Genomic DNA, 22,039 nt, shown 5'->3' with positions numbered 1-22,039 from the left:
ATACTTTGCGTCTCACTCAAATTGATTACGCTTCACATGTTTGTCAAGAATGTACAAATATAAAATCAAAAGTACAGCTTCTTTGTGCTTTAATACTTATTAACTTAGTTCTAACACTTGACAGAGAAGCCTTGGATAACAGCATAAAATGTCACTTTTAAATTACCATCTTTCTTGGGTTAACTCTTAATTTAGTGTCCAACTTTTTATGGTCTTGACTTGAGGTGTACTTATCAAACTGTAAACCGCTGCCCTCTGGTGGTGAAAATGGTCGCTGCGCCGCTCCGTGCACGTCCTTGTCACGCCCTGCTCTTCTGATCACGCCGCCTCGATGTGCGATCTCCTGGCGCCCGGGAGGCTTCGTCGACGTCATCTCCACCCGCTCTGATGGACAGTCCCAGTTTTCACTGTAACTCCCTCAAGTACAACAGGCACAAGTGGTTTCCTCAACTGATGAATTTATTTGAATCTCACTTGTAGAGAATCCAAACACACACACCGTGAAAACTAAAGAAACACATACAGAAGTACAATTATACAGACGAAATATATAAGTGCAATTTACAGTCACATAATTATGCAGAAATAAACTAACCTCGTTGGCTGAGTACCGACTGAGGAAATTCGCTTTTGGTTTTCTTCCTTCAACTCCGCTTGTTAGCTTTCTTTGCTTGTGCTAACAGCTTGAGCTCCCCTTTCTTCTCTGCTGAGATCGCTTCTTCTCTCACTATAACCTTCCTCTATGTATTCACAAGTACGAGCGCACCCCCTACTGGCACAAATTGAAACCACACAAAACAGTAAAATGCCCTGAAATCAACACAACACAATGCAATGTGGCAGTTACAATGTGTTTGGGGTATTTAAGGGATGCCTTAATTGATTTGGCTTCCTGCTGCCTCTTGCAACAGACTGGTCTTCCCATATCTCACACTGTATGCTTCGTAATATTTTCCTCGTCTTAGCACTTCATATCTCCAGTGCTCTTTGCTTTGTGCTCTGCACACACTCGGGTTAGGGTTTAGGTTACATAGGGTTTCGGTCTTGAGGGCATCAGGAGGGAGGTTTCTATGCACCGCACACAACGGGCATGCGCGGACCCCTCGAAACCTTCACTGCCGCCCTGGGTCACGGCACCGATACAACCGGTCTGACTCATCATCGTCAGACTCCGATAACTGCAGCAGCTGGGGAAACCTCCATGCCGTCAGTGGAATAAAATAAATAATAAATATTGGTGGAAACGCTACACAAGCACTTTATTATGCTTGTTAACACTTATGTAAATCTGATGTTGGTAGATTGTTTTCTTCTTGGAGATGAAATGCATGTGTGGCAGCTTAGCATTTTTATTTTTACATAGCGTTTTGAAAGTTGCCGTCATATTTTCAGAATCAAAGCACCGTGTACCAGAACAGCATTCCGGCCCTAAATCTTAAACTGGAACAGCATTCCAGCCCTGAATCTTATACCAGAACTGCGTTCTGGCCCTAAATCTTTTACCGGAACTGCGTTCCTGACCGTTCTGGCCCACTTTCGCCCCTGCTTACTAGTCAACTAAACGGAAAGTTTCCAGTGTATTATTTTGAGTTTTTGTCAATTGTTCGATGATTTTTTAAAACTTATTTCAAGTTAGGGTTTTAATGCTCTCGTGCAAAACTACATTAGATCCTCTTTTTTACATGAAGTGCAAATGCTCCCATTTAAAACTAGAGGTGTGCGAAATTTCCGATTCTTAGATTATTCGCGATTCGGCCGTGGAGGATTCGAGAACGATTCACAAACATCCAAATTCCGATTATTGAAATATGTCAAGTAAAGCGGAAGTAAAACACACTCAGCGCGCCGCGCGGTCTTCGGGACGCAATGAGGAACGGAGCGAGAGTAGCTAAACATCATGCTTGTCATTACCCGGCCCCTTGGGTAATGACAATGCTCAACTCACAGCTCTAGCTCAACTCATGCCGTGAGATAAAAAAAATAAAATTGAAAAAAAAAAACATACCTGACTGCTGCCAACAGCGGCTACAAAGTACGTCCACATAATGTTATGGTAGATATCATATTTATATAGGACTGGATGCAAAATAGACTCGGTGGCGTTAGCAGCACATCTACAGAAAGCTAAATGAGGGCGTTAGTAAACGGCCGCCATCTTAAAGCAGTAGACTTCCCTGCAAGGCTGTTGTAGTGAACCTTCCAAGCAAACTTAATTAACTTTTTATCTGAAATACTCCTAAATGGGTAAAACATAGACTTGAATCTATCTTTAAAATAGTTTTTAAACCTTCGCATGTCGAAAGTAGACAAAAGGGAAATTATGGAATAACGGGAGCAATTTTAACAACTTTAACGGTTGATTCACAACATTAAATGAATTGACTGTAGTTTAAAGCTGCTGATACAGAATGGGGATTTGAGTATTGTTTTTAATAGTCGTTTATTTAAGCCTTTTTATAAATTTTTATTTCTAGTTTTTGTAACTAATGTACAAAAAATTAAAAGCAGCTAATAGCGGGGGGGGGGGGGGGGGGGGTCATCAATAATCGATTTATAATCTAATCGTAGCCTCTGAATCGTAATCGAATCGCTAGGTGCCCAAAGATTCCCACCTCTATTTAAAACATTGTTGTCAAAATGAGCAAAACAATTTCAAGTGTACGTGACATTTTTTTCAATTTGTGAAAAACATAAGTTAACCCTTTAAATCAGTGGTGTCCAAACTATTCCACATAGAGCCGTATTTTCACCAATCTGGTGTCACAGAAGTGTAATCAGTTGATAGCAGTCAGGTGCTGCTTGTTTTAGCACAAACTTCATTAAACTGTCTGTGCTCGATTGGTAGGAACGAAAACCAGGCACCACAGTGGCCCTTGAGGACAGGTTTGGACAGCCATGCTTTAAAGTGTTCTTATTGACTTCATTAGCTGCCATTGACGGTGCTCAAAAGGGTGCCAACCCTTTTGAACGGCCCTTACCAGTACATATGGATGAAAATAACTGCACTCAGTTTAATGGCAACGTCGTAGACCTTCCCTTGGACTCCGCCTCCCAGGAGCGGCGTCACTGCAAAGAACTCGACACTGGCCTCCTCGAATTCCATGAGCGCAGTCACTTTGCCCGTAGCGCCGACACACGGCGCTCTTGCAATCATCGGAGAGTACATGGGACCAAACTAAATCTGAAGGAGACCAAATGGACTCATTCTAATAATGAACATTTGGAATGACTCGCCCTTCTTGACGCCAAAGACCAAACGTTCTTCTTAGTTCTACTCATTAAATCTAAAGAAAGACACAAGCAGTCAAATTTCAAAGTGAATTTACACTCTGATGGGCAACATTGTTTGGCTCTTACGTCAAAGTCTTAAGGCTATAACTGGGGTTCTCCTTGATGCCCATTAAGACCCTCTTTCCTTTTTCTCTTATTGGATTGCGCCAGAGGTACAGGTCTTGAAGATGTAAGGGGTTTAACTTGAGAGCCTCGGCCAATGAAACACATCCTCGTTTTGTGATCGTGCAACCTGAGAGCCTGAAACAAATGAGCTCATTGTCATGTCAGGAAGGGAACATGGTGAAAGTGATGAAGGTTCTGCTGAAAGTGGCATTGTGTCTGCCTCTTCTTTGACTAATTCAGGGTTTATGCGGGCCGTTAAAAGTCATTAAATGGATTTTATGAAAAATTAGGTCTTAAAAAGCATTAAACTAAATGTTTGAGGCAGTAAAAATTATGAAAACTTAAAGGTCAATGGCGTACCGCACGCATGCTATTTTTTAGACCGTGACGTCGCATCGTAAAGCGGAAGTAGAGTAGAAGTGGGACATTATAGACCCGCCCTCGCATAGAAGTAATGGAAAATCTGCTACTTTTCTCCGGTAATCTTTCAAACACGATCATGCTGATCACACACTGCTTTTTTGGAACTTGTAGAAACAACTCTAGACATTACGACATATGAAGGATGTTTTCTTCTTACGTTTCCCAAACTAAAAACTCGGAGGAGAAAATGTGAAGACTGAATCAACTTGCGCGGACTTTTAACGCCAGCTCGGCAGTAAAGATTTATGCAGTAAACATTTCGTTGGGTTGGCATTGTCTTTCAGAGGGCAAAGAGGTAAGCCATTTTGATATTTTTAACTTATTTTGTGGCGTGACGTTGTAGCCTGCTGCTTCTCTGACAATGAATGACCTGAAAAGAATTAAAATGGTATCATACTGTCACATTTCTGTTGTAAAAAAAAAAAAAAAACTTTAGCAAGGAGGAAGTGTAAATAAGTTGTGGAATTAAGATTTGTTAACAATGGAAAAAATTAAAAGTGTTCGTTGGCTGTCACTGAGTAGCATTTGCGATCGCTACACACACAAAAACTAAATTACCTCCACGAACGGTCAGAGACGTACTACAACCAGAGGATATACTGTATAAGAAAGACAGGGCTGATAGTAAAGGATAGCTTTTTGAAATGGGAGAATGTCATTGTCAGTCACCTCGATAAAAAAGCTAAGGCTATGCTTGGGTCGGCTCGTTTTTTTCGTCTTTTTCAGCCTTCGACACTCCAGCCATCTCTTTAACTGAACATTTTTATGTTCTTCGACATCTTTGCCAGTGAATTTGGCACCAGGGACATCATTTTCAGAGAGAATTGGTAGTTTGAGCTCTGTAAACATCTCCTTCGTACACGATTTCCATTCATTTCCTATTAGGGACAAACGGTGGCTTGTCCCCACTTAGCAACAATAGCTAATGCCATGAATATTAATGAGCGGAAGTGACGTGTTGCTTGCGGTACGCGATTGTTCTTAAGTTTGTTGTTTTTATTTTTTTTTTAAAGAATTGCTAATAGCAGCAGTAATTCATTTGATTAGTGGAACTATGGAAGATTACAAACTGGAGGAGGTCCTTACTCAAGGACTTTTAAGATGCAGTGTGGGCTGGCCAGTCCTTTCGAAAGGATCACAACCCCCTCGTCCGACAGATTGTTCCAGCTCAGGTCAAGCTCTTGAAGAGGGGAGGGGTCTAACGTGATTGTTTGAGCTAATGAAACACATCCCTTACTGGTGATCCCACATTTAGACAGCATGCAACAAATTATATAATTGCCTGAAGTCAAGAAGGGAACCTGGTTAAAGTGACGAAGGTTCTACTCAAAGTAAAAATGTGTCTGCCTTTTCCTTGTCTAATATGAGGGTCATTAAGAAGCATGCAAGGCTATTAAATGGATTTTGTCAAAATTCAGGCCTTAAAAGCATTAAACTAAATGTTCGAGGCATTAAAAATCATGTAAATTTGACAGTGGGAAAAACTTTTTTTTTTTTACAGGTGCTGTTAATAGCAGCAGTGATTCTTTTGGTTAGTTTACCGGATCCAAGGAATATTACGAACTGAAGGAGCTCCTTACGCGAGGACTTTTAAGATGGAGTGTGGGTTTGCAAGTCCTTTCGAGAGGATCTCAACCCCCTCGTCCGATAGATAGTTCTTCGAAAGGTACAGCTCTTGAAGTTGGGAGGGGTTTAACTTGCGCGCCTCGGCCAATGAAATGCATCCTTGCTTCGTGATCCTACCCTCGCACAGTCTGCAACAAATCAGATAATTTCCTGAAGTCAAGAAGGGAACCTGCTTATAGTAATGAAGTTTCTGCTGTAATTAACATCGTGTCTGCCTTTTCTTTGACTAATACAGGGTTTATGGGGGTGATTAAAAAGCATTAAAAGCCATTAAATTGATTTTGTGAACATTTAGGCCTTAAAAATCATTATACTAACTGTTCGAGGCATTAACATTTACGTAAAATTGATAGGGAAAAAAAACTTTTTTTCACATAATTTACTAGAGTTTCTGCTAATAGCAGCAGTGATTCTTTTGATAAGTCGACCGGATCCATGGAAGATTACGAACTGAATGAGCTTCTTACTTGAGGACTTTTAAGATCCAGTGTGGGCTGGCCAGTACTTTCGAGAGGATCTCAACCCCCTGGTCCTTGAGAATGTTCCAGCTCAGGTCGAGCTCTTGAAGATGGGAGGGGTTTAACTTGAGAGCCTCAGCCAAAGAAACACATCCTTTTAGGTTGAACCAACACCGTGCAAGCCTGCAATAAATGAGATCATTGCCTGAAGTCAGGAAGGGAACCTGGTTAATGTGACGAAGTTTCAGCTGAAAGTAACATTGTGGCTGCGTTTCTATGGTTTTATGTGCCCTCACTCACTTGCCTTAGGCACTTGCCCTTGGGGGAATCCCCGCCGCCATCTTAAGGGCTGTTCCATTACCCTAAACAGCGACGTGAACTTGGTGAGATCGACCCTTTAAGGGCCGAGTAATCGAGTCAACAACGATGGTCACTTTAGAACTCCCTAAATACCACAATGCATTGCAGTGGTCCACAGAAAAAATGTCCAAGCGATGCTGATAATAAAGCTCAAACACCGTTGGCTGCTGTGTATAGAAAACCAAAGAAAATGAATTCAGCTGCTAGCAAGGTGTTTGAATGGTACACCAAACTGCCTCTCAAATTGTAAAAATCATCATTGTTGTTAAAAAAATATATATATATATTAGGCTGTATGTGGCAGAACAAATGGAATACCGGAATACCAAAAATAAATAACAAATGAATAAATAAATTTAAATAGAAATAAATGAATAAATCAAAAGCAAAGTCACATTTTTACTGACTTTCATTTTTGTTATTGATGTTTCTATTTCACTTGCCTTTTCTAGTTTGCTTTTAATGAAAGGAATGGGCTGTCAACCAAATGGCGTTGGGAGGGATTAAAACTACTGTATATTTAAAACTACTATAGACCAATATTAAGTGAATTTTTATTATATTTGTGAACGATCTTTGCTATTTTGTAAATTGTTAATAAATTGTTTGGACCAATGCTGCGCATATTTAAACGACGTAACATCTGGTTGTCAATCAGCAGACAGCCGCATCTTGTCAACGCAGGAGCCGGTAAGCTCGCTTCCTTGTTGAGTTACGATATCTACGCTTTGCCTTTTTTACCATCTAACAAATTCAAACTGTTATTTGATTTAACCATCTGATGTCAGCTCAATTTGTCTTGGAGCGGCACTTCCGTGTTCGGGTTGATTTGCAAGCCTCGGAGAGCGCAGCGAGGTATTTTATTTGTTTGGAATTGTTTGATAACTGATCACTGTGAAATGTTAATTGTTTTGTATTGAATTTTAGTTTCACAGTGTCGTAAGGACTGTTTGGAAAATAAAGAAACCTTGCACATCAGTTGATCTCACGTCATCATTCCGAGGGGCTGCTACATCTGTCCACAAATGATAAGTTATATACAAATAAATAATGACTTGACCAAATAAAATTTGATACAAAACTAATAATTCTGATCATTCCCAGGTACCGACGTATTGCCATCAAGCGCCGATTACGTCTCCGTCTTATTGACATGGGTCGCAGTATATTTAATGTGATTTGGAATAATGGTGCCACGCCACCAGTGAGTGGCCAACCCCCCAATGAGTTTGTTGGACACCCCACTCACCAGTATAATGTCAGATTGCAGTAGCTGCGGAAGTAACTCAAAATGTTGACTGGACTATGCACATTAACACAATCTAATAGTATACAAATACAACATAGACCCAACTCACCAACGTCACAGAATGACGTGTCGCTGTATCCAGCCGCCATATTGTCCATCACTGTCTATCCGTATTCTCAATAGTTTCAATTTGTCGTGCAATTTATAGTGCAATTCATGGAAGCCCCAGTGCTTTCAGACGCTGTAAACTCATTGGATGCGTTGCATAAAAGGCGTTATGCGGAAAAGCTTCAGTCTATCCATTCGCCAGATCCATATTTGATGCCTAAATCGATATTTTTCGACCCGCTTTCTTCGCCCTCTCTGCCTGACATCTGCTACCCTGATATCTACAACTATCTTGTCCACATAAAATCAGCCTATTCTCACCAAATTTTCCTGGACTTAAAAAAAGCCTTTGATACCGTTAACCACAACATTCTACTGGACAAACTAGAGAGACTTGGAATGCGAGGTATCGTTCTAAACTGGGTAAGAAGCTACTTGGAAAGGCGCTCGCAATATGTTTCATATGGAGGGTGCAGATCGTCAACTCGTCTAATTACATGTGGCGTGCCCCAAGGCTCCGTCCTGGGACCGAAGCTATTCATCCTATACATAAATGACTTGCATCAAGCTTCTAAACTATTAAAAATGGTGCTTTTTGCGGATGATACTAACATCTTCTGTTCTGGAAAAGACCCTCAGAGTCTATCTAGACAGATAAATGCAGAATTAGCTAAACTGCAAGAATGGTTCGATGCTAATAAATTATTTCTTAACCTCGCGAAAACTAAATACATTGTATTTGGAAGAAGAGGTCAGGATATGAACTTAAACATACAAATAAATAATGTGGTTATACAAAGGGTACAACAGCACAAAGTGTTAGGCATAATTATTGATCAACGCCTAACCTGGAAGCCACATATAGAGAAACTGCGAAACAAAATCACTAGGAGCATTTCGATTCTCTATAGAGTACAAAACATGCTAGATACAAGGGCTCTCCAAACCCTATACTGCGCACTCGTTATGCCGCACCTCAGTTATGGCCTAGAGATTTGGGGAAGTACTTATCTAACGCACCTAAACCCACTCATCATCCTTCAAAAGAAAGCCATCCGAATTATTCATGGAGCATCGTATAGAGCACATACCAATGAGCTCTTTATCAAGTCTAAACTACTAAAATTGCACGACCTGGTTAATTACAAAATAGCTCAAATGATGTATAACGCCAACACAAACAGTCTTCCAGCTAACTTGCAAGTTCTATTCCAAATCAAAGAAACCTCCTATGATCTGAGAGCAAGCAGAACGTTTTCCTACCAGACCGTTAGGACTACAATGAAATCTTTCTCGATTGTAATCACTGGGGCTCCCCTGTGGAATACATGCTAACGAATATTAATTCATTAAGTTACTTTAAAAAAATGTATAAACGACATATAATAAACCAGTACGTTGCCCAAACTAAACTGTAAAATGCACACACAACACAGATAAGATGTCCCCGCAGCAAAGCATGCTTAAATGTCAGGGCCAAGTTGATAAGACATAACATCACTAGGACGTGCCCGCAGCAAGATCACTTTACTTTACTGAATCTCCCAGTGCAACGTTACGTACTGAGTTCGGAGGCAAATATGGAACTGGTTGACTGGGCCCTGAGTTCGGTGGACAGAATATTCTCTACGATGCGGCCTTCAACGGCCCAACGCCCATGCCCAGCCACCACCTTCACGTCTGGATATGTGGAGGACGCCTGGGGTAAATGGAGGCCGTTATGCCTAACGTCCCTCCAGATTGAGGACGCAGAGGATCTCTACATATTCGGCACGCTGTTGACCCTTGCCCTTCTTCTGCTACTTGGTGCCCTCTGGGTTCGTCGCTTCTCAATGAGGATGAAGAACCAACTCCATGAGATACGGGAGGTTGCTCGTCGCAACGGCGACGAATTGGCACTGTTAATGAAGGAGCAAGCAACGTTAAGTGACGCCGCTGCACGACTGGCCACAAAAATTGAAGCGGAGCTGCGTGATCATGAGAGACTCGCTCAGGCCAACCGGGCCAGGGATGAGGATGACTAATCTCCTAAAACCGGGCAAGCGATGATGACGAGAGATCTCCAACAGGGGACACCACACATGCGAGCCTCCAAAGCACCCCAGGCCTCCCTTCCCACCCTTCACCTTCTTGGACATGAACTGAGACAATATACACAAATTACTATATCCGAAATCAACATGGCAATCAATGACTTTGAACGTAATTTAGACTATCATTGGACTGATACATAAAATACTGCTTGTGCGACCTAGGTGGCAGGGGGACGGGTTCCCGATAAGCCTTTGCTTTTCCGTCTCCCTTGTCATGTCTATCTTCATCTTGTTTTTTGGATAAACAAACTGATGTCTTCCTTCTTTTATTTTTTTTCTTTTCTCTTTATTTCCTTATGATTGATGATGATGATGATGATGACAATGACAATAAATTCAAAATTCAAAGTTTAAAAAATTTTAAGAGCAGCACTCTAAGCAACATTACCCTGTGTGACCCTTTACTTCCAATTTTCTAAAGTGGCGACAATCAATAAAAAAAAAAGTTGACTGCGATGGCCGACGCTTCAAGGATAGGTGGATATTGGACTAGTTCTTCAATTAAACACGCAACAACTGTGTCTGCCTCATTTGCAAAGAGACAGTCGCTGTTTTCAAAGAGTTCGATGTGACGGGATAATGATATTACCGAACAACACATGCTGACATGTACGACAACATTACAGGGAAGATACGCAGTGAGAAATTATAGCAACTTGAAGCTAGTTTAATTTCACAGCAGCAGTATTTCGCAAGAGCCCGAGTGTCGAAAGAGAACGCCACAAAGACGAGATTGTTGAAATTATGAATTTAAAAAAATAATAAAGCAAATGTGACACACAGAAGGGCTTGCTAAAATTTGTTTGAATATATTGTTCTATGTAAATCAGCCAAGGTAGCCCCCCGCATTTTTACAACACCAAATCTGGCCCCCTTTGCAAAAGGTTTGGACACACCTGTTTAACTGATGATCCGTAGACGAGGCCAGCTTCTTTCACTTGGTACCAGCTAAATATTATTCAAAATATAATGATGGCGGAAGAAATAAGCATCTTGAATTTGAAACTGTATGTTGTCGGCGATTAGCCTCGCAATGATCTTAATTGTGGTTGTCAGCCCCAAACCCTCTAAAAAAATATTAAATGCATCTTACCAGATATAAAATGACTACTACATAATCTGTGGTGATCGTTTGGTGCCCAGTTTTCTCGTCGAATTGCAGCAGTCATTCTCGCTCTCCTCTCCGGGTCTCTCGGAATACGGTAGAATTTCAAGTCTCTCCGTCTATCTTCTCTGTTACTGCAACCAACCTCCACAAACGCCTTCACCATTATGATTATTAATGTTAACGAGCAGAAAACCACGCCATAATAGGAGGAATTTACGTAGCGGTAATGCGTAAACACTACGACCTGACGGACAATATGGCGCGGGGGCGTGGTTGTGACGTCATGTGAGTGGGATCTATAGCACAATCAACCAAAATATATCTGTAGGCGTGTCCTGAAGTGTTTCTGACAGTTTTCTATTGGCCTGCTTATTACTACAACATAGTAAAAAACTGAAATTTTAAATAAATAAAATAAAAATATTTTTTTCACATTACTTATTAGAGTTGCTGTTAAAGCAGCACTGATTCTTTTGAATAGTCAACCAGATCCATAGAAGATTACGGGCTGGATGAGCTCCTTACTTGAGAACTTTTAAGATGCAGTGTGGGCTGGCTGGTCCTTTCGAGAGGATCTCAACCCCCTTGTCCGACAGATTGTTCTTACTCAGGTCCAGCTCATGAAGATGGGAGGGGTTTGACTTGAGAGCTTCGGCCAACGAAACACATCCTTTACTGGTGATCTAACAGTCGGACAGGCTGCAACAAGTGAAATAATTGCTTGAAGTAAATACGGGAAACTTCTTAAAGTGATGAAGGTTCTGCTGAAAGTAACATTGTGTCTGCCTTTTCCTTGACTAATACAGGGCTGATGCAGGTCATTAAATAGCATTAAAATTCATTAAATTGATTTAGTGAAAATTCAGGCTTAAGCATCAAACTAAATGTTCAAGGCATTGGCAATTATGTAAATTTGATGGGATTTTGTTTTGACATAATTCATTAGAGTTGCTGCTAACAGCAGCAGTGATTCTTTTAATTAGTTAACCGGGTCCATGGAAGATTAAGAACTGGAGGACCTCCTTACCTGAGCACTTATAATATGCAGTGTGGGCTGGCCAGTCCTTTCGAGAGGATCTCAACCCCCTCATCTGACAGATTGTTCCAGCTGAGGTGCAGCTCTCGAAGATGGGAGGGGTTTAACTTGACAGCCTCAGCCAATGAAACACATCCTTTTAGGGTGAACGAACACTGTGCCAGCCTGCAACAAATGAGATAATTATCTGAAGTCAAGAAGGGAACCTGCTTTAAGTGATGAAGGTTCTACTCAAAGTAAAATTGTGTCTACCTTATCCTTGGCTAATAGTAGCAGTGATTCTTTAGATTAGTCGAGAAGATTACGAGCTGAAGGTAGATTTCTAAGTGGAAGAGCTCTTTACTTGAGGATTTTTAAGTTGCAGTGTGGGCTAGCCAGTCCTTTCAAGAGAATCTCAATCCCCTCATCCAACAGACTGTTCCGGCTCAGGTCCAAATGCCTCAGGTGTGATGGAGCGCTGAGAACGGAAGCCAGCAGGTGACAACTGCGTTTGTCCAGGTTACAACTGTCTAGCCTGTAGAACACAGGCAGGAGAAGGTTGTGAGAAAGCTGACTTTACTCTGGTGCTTTGAATAATTATGATAATAATTATTATAATGGATTTTATTTCAAGATACAAAAAATAAATAGAAAAAAATTACAAAACTCAAATATATTATGCATTATATTTTCTTGCGATAATGTCATCATCATCTCTTGTGCTTTGGCAGTCTTTGTTTTGGATGTCGTCATAAAGGATTTCGTACGACCACGATGAGTCTTTTTTTTTTTTTTCAAGATTAGAAATTCAATCAATCAAATTTATTTATATAGCCCTTTACAAAACCCGAAAGGCCCTCAAAGTGCTTTACAACAAAACATGGCTCAAGATAAACAAAAGGCAGGAAAACATTATACAATGACATAAAAAAAAAATAACTAAGACAGTGCATCGCGATAAATGTCCAGCAAATAAAACAATAAAACCGATAAAATCCAAAGGCATTAAAAACCTTATGCAAATAAAACCAGACTATCCTAATCTGTGTAAAAGGCTAGTCTAAAAAGGTGTGTTTTTAGCCGAGACTTAAAAAGACCTACATCCGTGGTGGTGCAGATTCCGGGGGGAAGGCTATTCCACAGCCTGGGGGCAGCAACCGCAAAGGATCGGTCTCCCCACTGTTTTAGTTTTGACCTCGGAACATCTAAAAGAAGCTGGCCGGTCGAGCGAAGAGTCCTGCCAGCCAGAGTTACGGAAAGTTAAACTTTCCGATGAATAAGATGGAAGAGGATTAAATTAATTGGAATTAACATGAGGTTTGATGCATTTGAGATTTTTCAAGATTTTGGATTTGACACTGTTTCAGGATGAACTTAACCTAAACCTGCTATACTGACCCAGCTTTATGTTGGCTCGCATAGAGAATTAATTTCTTATCGGCTTTACTAATGCCAATGACTTAATTGGAGCATTATGTACATGGAAATTAGGGTTGGGCAGCAATGAAAAATGTTTATCTCGTTGAATGGTAAGAAATCCTTGCAATGAATAAATGTTTATCTCGTTGAATGGTAAGAAATCCTTGCAATGAATCAATTCAAAAGAAGCAATACACGCTGTTGTAATGAGGCCTCTCGAATAAGCCATTTTTCAGAAGACATCCTCTCCTGTCCTGGCCATTTGCGATGACTTTGGCTGATTTTTCAAGTGCCACAGAATATTGTGTTTGATGGCTACGAAACTCAAAAAAAAAAATTAGATTCCCATCTTTCATCATGAAAAGAAGTTTTTCTACACTATTTTGTTCTTTAGTTATGAGCAGTTTAAGAACAGGAAGTATTGCTTCTATACATCTTTGTTAGCGACTGTACTAACATACTGTATCTTTAGGAGTGAATGAGTTCATTCCATTTTGTGTCAGATTTGGACAGAGGATATACTCCGATTTTTGAGAAGCCTTGAACACCAACAGCAGCTTCTCGAGCCCCAACGGCGATTGGTAGTAGTGGCGAAGATTAAAGGACTTCATGGTTTCATCGTCTGTAAGTAAGAAGAAGGCCAGGGCCGACCACATGTTATTTGACATTTTAGGCCAGGAAAGACGTCCTGAATCTAGTTCCTGCTGGATCTGCTTCAGCAAGGAGTCATCCTTCTGCTCATTTAGGCAGTAGAACAAGTTGACGTTTTTCTCTGGAGTTTTCTGTTTGAGCCTTTCCTTGATCAACTTGATTGTGCTTGACTTGCTTTGTTCGCAGTCCTGAGGAGCCCTCAGCAGTTCCGCCACTAGTTCCTGGTTACACGGCAAGGAAAGGCCAAGAAGGAAGCGGAGGAAAAGGTCCAGGTTTCCTTCACTCTCCGAGGCTTTCTGGAGAGCTGACTGCTGGACCTCAGTGATTGTCTTCTGCTTAAAAGGCACGAAAAAAATCTTCCCATCCTGAATCGTCCAGTACATTCTTGTTGTCGTGGAAGAGGCTTATCATCACGTAGAGTTCAGCCGGATACTCCTGGATGGTCAGATGGACGAACTGAAACATCTTCTGTTTGTTTCTCCTGAGGGGACAGACCTCCTTAAGCACCTCGGTGAACAATCCACAGTGTTTAGCGGCTTGACCATAATCAAATCTGCTGTCCGCCAGGTCTTTCTCGTAAAAGATCTGACGTGTATTCATGGTGCGCTGAAAGTCCAGCTTGCTAGCGCTTTCACTTCAATGAAGTACCCCATTGTATTTGTCTCCTTGAGGTTTTCCAGGTGGTGACCAGCAAACGCTGAGTGCATGTCGGTCAGCGTTGTGGAAAGCTCTCCCTCCTTCCCTTTGTCCAAATGATCCTGAAGTACTGTTGCGGTAAGCCAGCAGAAGATGGGAATGTGGCACATGATGAAGATGGTGTGAGATTTCCAAATGTGCTCAATGACGCGCTCATCATTTGGGAACCTTTTCCTGAAGTACTCCAACCTCCGGGAATCACTGAATCCTCTCACGTCTGTTCGGCTGTCGATGAAGTCGGAGGGGATAACGCAGGACGACGCGAGCCACATGGTAATCCAAACCTGGGCGCAAGGAAGCAGGTTCCCTTTGACGAGGTGCGCCAGGAGCACCTCTAGCGGGTAAGCCTTCTTCACATCTATGTCCACTTTAGTGTCGTTCTTCAAGTCCATTTAGAAGCTGCACTCGTCCAGTCCATCCAGGACAAACAAGATCTTGATCCTGCTGCTTTCGTAGTCCCGCTTCCCGGACGTCTGCAGGTCAGTAAATATACAGTTCAGCGTCTCCTCGCTCATGTGCCTGGTCTCGCACACATAGAGTCGGATGAGCTCGGCCAACGTCAAGTTTTTTCCTTTGTTTGTCTTCAACTCACGGAAAGTGAAGGGAAATATGAAGTGCACGTCCTGATGGGTATTCCCGTTGGCCCAGTCCAACACAAACCTTCGAAGGTTTTTCCAATTCCCGGGAAGTCAACAGTCAGCAGCGTGCGTATCGGTCGCTGATTCCCTTCAGGGCTTTTGAAAATGTCGCACGGCAGGATACAGTCCTTGGCCGCGGTCCACGTCTCCATCTGAAGGACCTCGTGCCGCTCGTCAGGGCTGATGTCGGCCCCGTAGGTGACGTCCAGCTTCGTGTAGACCTCTCCCAGAGGCTGCTGCTGCCGGCGATCAGTGTTGCCCTCAGGAGCAAAGCTGTATAAACGCCGCAAGTTGTCTTGCAGCTCCCGCTTCAATCTGGAAGTCTGATCGTCATCATTGTGGACACAAAAGACAGGGCTGCAAGAAAGCAGCGGTGACCCGTAATGGAAAAAAAGCAACTACCATGTGACCAAGCCAAGAGGACACAGCCATCAAAGATATGAATAGGGCATTGTCACATCCAGAGAGAGAGGTGAGAAATAAGCTTTCCAAATAACTTTGACTTTGATTAAAGCTGATATTCCTCCGATGGTCTTCATGAGTCCAAGGTGCACCTGAAGGAATATTCCAGAATGGAAGTCTAACAAAATGAGCCTTATCCCGAGTTTTATCAACGTAGGCCAAGGGTTTCTTTTACTCTTGCGTGTGGAACGGACAACTAAGTTTTCCTCATTTCACGGTTGACTTCCACAGAAGCTATTTTGGTGACTAACCTGTTATTTCCAGAATGTTGTGACGCAACATCTCAGCCAAGTTATTCTTACCGATCCTCTCCAGAATCTGGACGGTCTCCTCCAGAACGTTCTCCCCGTGCTTCTTCACCAGCTCAACAGCAATGTACACCCAGCTGGGGTTTTCACATACACTCAGAGGTAGGTCTGTGTAGAACTTGAAGGACTGAAAGTCGTCCTCCTGCAGCTCCATCAGCGTTTTCAACAGCTGCTCCTTACGCTTGCTGTCCAGAGCCATGCTTCCTCCTTGTCAACGCGTGAGCGAGATGACCGGCGATTGGGTATCTACGGACGACAATTGTAACTTAAACTCGTAATCCATTTGAGTGACGCGACACAAAGCATGGATGTCAGGTCAAACGTATTAGTTCATGTAGCAACGCCCTTGTTGCTTTGTTAGCTACAGTGGGGCAAATAAGTATTTAGTCAAGCACTAAAATTGTGCAAGTTCTCCCACTTGAAAATATTTGAGAGGCCTGTAATTTTCACCATGGGTAAACCTCAACCATGAGTGATAGAATGTGGGGAAAAAAAACAACAACAGAAAATCGTCCTTGTCCCTTTGCAGAAAAGCAGCCCCAAAGTATGATGTTTCCGCCCCCATGATTCACAGTGGGTATGGTGTTTATCGGATGCAATTCAGTATTCTTTCTCCTCCAAAAACGAGAACCTGTGTTTCTACAAAGAAGTTCTATTTTGGTTTCATTTCCCAGTCATCTTCTGGATCATCCAAATGCTCTTTAGCGAACCGCAGACGGGCCTGGACGTGTACTTTCTTCAGCAGGGGGACACGTCTGTCCGTGCAGGATTTGAGTCCCTGGCGGCGCATTGTGTTACTGATAGTAGCCTTTGTAACTGTGGTCCCAGCTCTCTGTAGGTCACTCATTAGGTCCCCCCGTCTGGTTCTGGGATTTATGCTCACCGTTCTTGTTATCAATTTGATGCAACGGGGTGAGATCTTGCATGGAGCCCCAGATCGAGGGAGATTATCAGTGGTCTTGTATGTCTTCCATTTTCTAATAATTGCTCCCACAGTTGATTTCTTTACACAAAGTGTTTTACCTATTGCAGATTCAGTCTTCCCAGGTCTACAATTTTGTCTCTGGTGTCCTTCGACAGCTCTCAGTGGAGTTTGGAGTGTGACTGACTGAGTTTGTGGACAGTTTTTTTTTTTTTTTTATACCGATGATGAGTTAAAACAGGTGCCATTAATAGCGGTACTGAGTGGAGCCTTGTTAGACATCGTTAGAAGAAGTTAGACCTCTTCGACAGCAGGAAATCTTGCTTGTTTGTAGGTGACCAAATGTACTTATTTTCCACTTTAATTTGGAAATAAATTCTTTAAAAATCAAACATTGTGATTTCCTGTTTTTTTTCCACACTCTGTCTCTCACGGTTGAGGTTTACCCATGTTGACAATTACAGGCCTCTCTAATCTTTTCAAGTAGGAGAACTATTGGTGGTTGACTAAATACTTATTTGCCCCACTGTACATTGTGGCACTAAATAACTTGTTTTGATGTTAAAAATACCTGACAATATAGTTGAAGACAATACACACCACATTCGATTTAAATTTTCTTTTTCAAAGAGGCCAGATTGCAAACAATCAAATAATAGCTGTCAACAAGGAAATGCATTCCAAGCATCACAGAGGCGAGTTGAACTTCTACATACCACAAGAGGTTGCCGAGCCTTTTTAATCACCCATGTCTTCCTAGAAGGAAGAAAAACGTCAATGTCAGTAAACGAGCGTCTTACGAAAAATTTAATTGGCTATTTCAAGCTAAAGGACATTTTGGTGGAAACAAAATGTACTGTGCGCTTAAAGGGTAAGACAACCCCTGGGAAAATGCTAATATTCCATCATTTATCCATAAACGCATGCCTTTTGGATTTATATCATGCCACTTCGTGTAATTACACACATCGCAACTCCAAGAAAATGATAGAAATTTGGGTTGATTGAAAAATTAGCCCTCTTAGCACGGGCGAACTTTACTCATTGTCTGCGTAGTCCAGCTCTTTTTCTCGCGTTCGGGAACTCATGGGTACTACATTGCGACAAATGGCTATTTGTACACCACATAGCATGACAGGTTTGAACCATTTCAGCGATTTTTTTCGATAAAACATGAACGCAACTCTCTCGTCGATAAACAATGATGGCGCCTGCCTCGACCTTTCGTTTCCTTGTTGTGACGTCTCCGCCCCATTCGGCTGTTTCCGGAACACTTCGGAAATGTTCGTCATTTTCGATCTATTTTCGATAATTCCTCATGAATGTGACTTTTTTTTTTTTTGTTAACTTTGTTCATATTTGTTATCTTGCCACATAACGGTTCTATTGATATCTCACAGCCCCTTAGTGTTTTAATACCCTTTAAGTGATATTTTTGTGCTTCCCGTTACGGACCTGATAGAATTGCGGCACGACAAGTAAATCAGTAGGCTAACTGACCAAAGGAGCAAATTCTGAACAACCTTTAAAGCTAACAAACTTGCAATTCTTTTTTGTTTTTGACTACTTGTCTTTCTGGTCCTACGAGACAGGGCACTCTGGGTGTGACCTTCGGTGACACCCACAACACCCGTGTGCGCATTATTGCCTACAGTGTTTCCAGATTGGGTGGTTTTGTGCCCACTTGGTTTATTTTTAGACCAAAACTTTAAACCAATTGTAACCGATGCGTAAAAAGAGAAATCAAAAGTTTAATTTCTCAATATGGAACGACCAACACATTATATTTACCTCACGCTCTGTTGTGTTTTTGATTTTATGATCCTCACTATTATTTTTGGTAACTGTCATTAAAAGTAAAATGTAAATAGCTGGTTGTCAACTGTATTGCTCTGAAATGGAAACAATACTACATTTTGATACAAAACAGTTTCATTGCAAATCATTATGAAGATGATTGTATTGAAATATCATTTTTGCACTGGTATTAATAAATAAAGAATCCAGTCAGCTAACCATGTCGTCCCCTAGTCTCACATCGTCAAATGCTGACGGGAAATAATTTTTTGGTATTTACAATGTCACCTTTCCACTCTCATTAGTCTGTTAAGAAAAATGGAGACAATTTGCTACATCTTCCATGTCCACGTGCGTTGATTTTGGGCGCTTGAGTAGGATATGATGGACGGATGGACATTAATTTGTCAAACCAACCAACACCTGATACGCTCTGACATGAAAAAAAAATAAAACACTCGGAATTAATTGACATGTATGTACTGTTTCGTTGCAAATCAGTATTATGGTGATCATACTAAATATTCTTTTTCCTGTGCTCATATGAGGTAAATATCGCTGCCATGAAGCCTCCATACTGTGACAGTTCTTTCCCCCCGCACTGCCGTCACACGACCGCAGCTCAGCTTTAGCTTGCCTAGTAGCTACCCGCGAAAATGTTTTAAACTTCGGTAAATTTGATAGTATGTCGTCATATGTAGTCCCGAGTGTTGAGAAAAGTAGCACACTAAACCATGCTCGCTAGGTTTGTGTGGTGTTTTTGTCTGTTTGAGCAGGAAATGATAGACTCACCATTTACAAATATGTGACAAAGTCATTTCCTTTCATTTTTTGACTCGTTCACCGCATGACTGCAAAGTCAAGTTAGCAGCAAGCTCAGTCAGGAGCCAGAGGACCGAGTAAGTGAACGGGAAGTGACATAACTCAGTCTTGCCCACTGCCTGCTCGCTGGCTGCTTATTGCCCATAGCAAACCAAAATTGACGACGAGATCTCGTTCATGTCTCATTTACATCTCCGAGAAGTGAATCAGTATCAATCGAGCAACGATTGAGACCAGAGTGGTTTTCTCAGTTTTCTCAAATTTGTCTCGTGAGAAATAAGTCTCACAGTGAGCATTGCGTGAGAAGGTTTTGAGAAATAATTCCAGTGGCACGATTTCTCAATAATTTCTTACAACTGTCTCCTTTCAAGATCTCACCAAGAGACAACTATGAGGTCTTGTGTTGATCTCAAACGCGTCTCAATTTGATCTCCCTTACTTGTACTCAGGATCTCAGTCATCTCTCAGTGAAAGATATGGATGAGCAAAGTATTTTATTTCTTAAACTTGTCTCAAAGTTGCCTCCTTTCCTGATCATGCCAAGCAGCCCTTAATAGACATATGCCAGTTACAAATATTTCCTTATTTGAACTCCTTCCAGTCTGTAATTGCTGATTTCAAGTTCTTGAGATTATTTCATTGTAAAAGCGTAGTATCAGCTCTAACATGTGCAATCACACCTGAATTCATCTCGTGCAAAATTCCGAGAAAATATTAAAATATCCCATAGCAAAGCAAAATTGAAGATGAGATCTTGTTCATGTCTCATTTACATCTCTGGGAAATGAACCTGCAATAATCGAGACAGTGGTTTTCTCAGTTTTCCAACTTTGTCTCACCAGAAACAAGTCTCATAGTGAGCATTACATGAGTATGTCTTGAGAATAGTTCTACTGGCACAATTTTTCAATGAAGTCTCACAGTTGTCTCCTTTCAAGATCTCACCAAGAGACAACTATGAGTACTTGTGTCGATCTCAAGTGCGTCTCAGTTTTATCCCTTACTTGGAGTCACGATCTCAGTAATGTCTCAGTAAAAGATACGGATGAGCAAAGTATTATATTTCTTCAACTTAGCTCAAAGCTGCCTCTTTTACTGACAAACCTGGCTTTCTCAAATCAACCTCCTTTGTCTCAATGATGTCTTTGCTCAATTTGACTCATCACTTGCTCCTAAGGGCACCCTTAGGAGCACAAACTCAGAAACAAATAAGCAGAGAATGAGATAAATTTGAGATGATCAAATTCGTCTCACGAGACGAGATTAAGCAACAGATGAGTAGCAAATTTTTGCTATGGGTGGCCACACGTGGAAGTGAGTGACAGACGCACTGATTCTGTTTCCACTCCCTCCCCTGCCTGCGATGAGGCTGGCGTCTGATTGGTCGTGCGCGATGTAAGAAGACTCTGCCGCTTACTCAACGTCCTCCCACGCAGCAAGCAAGCAAGCCCCAGCTTCCTAGAACTAATCGGTGCAGAAGGTGATTAGTTCGGTCTCGTTCACCCAAACAATTCGTTCAAAAAGAACGAATCGTTCACGACCGATACAACACTATTTGCCTTTGCTGCTCGTCTTGCGAACGACCGACAGTTCTGTCCTGCTCTTCACTTTTCCGATCCAGTTCAAATTGGAAGGGCAGAACCGACATCATGTCGGGGTAGCTAACGAGTTACATGCTGGAAGTTCGGCAACGGGCCCGGTGAGGTCACCGCACTGCGACGTCAACAACAATGGCGATCTATCACTTAAAATAATTTGATAAATTTTATTAAAGCGAAAACATTAAAAGGGATTTTAATATCAAATTATTATAACTCATACTAACATTTATCTTTTAAGAATTACTTAAAGATCGAGAATCACTTTAAGTTCACTCTGGCGCTGCCTTCCCACAAGTATATAGAAATGAGGTTTTTACGTTGAACGTCTCGTGAATAAATGCTTAAATCCCTGGAGTCTTTATAAATAAGGACGTGAAACATTCTCAATTCTTGGTTAAAAGCAAAAGAAACCGTGCAGGAAGCGTTTACTTCACGTAAAAAGCCATAGCAAAGAGCCTTTTACGTTGAACTTCTTGTGAATGCTTAAATCCCTGAATTCTTCATAAATATGGGCGTAACACAGTCTCGATTCTTGGTTAAAAGCAAAACAAACAGGCAGTTTATAGTCACTTTAACTTAAATCTGTCGAACAATTAAGCTAGTCCGTTAGCTTTGTTATGATAAGGGGGCTGCCATAATGGCGTTTTCCGTTCCATAATGCTTAAATCACTAAATTCTTTATAAATATGGATGTAAAACAGTCTCGATTGTTGGTTGAAAGCAAAAACCGGGCAGTTATTTTACATAAATTTGTCAAAGAATGACGCCAATGGCTCCCATTGATTGTTTTCACGACGTTTCAAAATGCATACATTGTACGAAAAATATAATAATTGCCTTGAATCCTCGAACAAATCACTCCTGAGACAATCCTTGTTGTTAGTATG

The 22,039-nt window shown here is 41.5% G+C and overlaps 1 pseudogene; it reads right to left on the bottom strand.

The window, feature by feature from the left end:
• Window positions 1-3,271: 3,271 nt before the first annotated feature.
• Window positions 3,272-14,712, bottom strand: LOC130920704 (NACHT, LRR and PYD domains-containing protein 3-like; annotated as a pseudogene).
• Window positions 14,713-22,039: the final 7,327 nt, after the last annotated feature.

Source organism: Corythoichthys intestinalis, chromosome 1, assembly GCF_030265065.1.
Source record: "Corythoichthys intestinalis isolate RoL2023-P3 chromosome 1, ASM3026506v1, whole genome shotgun sequence".
Lineage (NCBI taxonomy): Eukaryota > Metazoa > Chordata > Actinopteri > Syngnathiformes > Syngnathidae > Corythoichthys > Corythoichthys intestinalis.
This window is presented reverse-complemented; position numbering and strand designations above follow the sequence as displayed.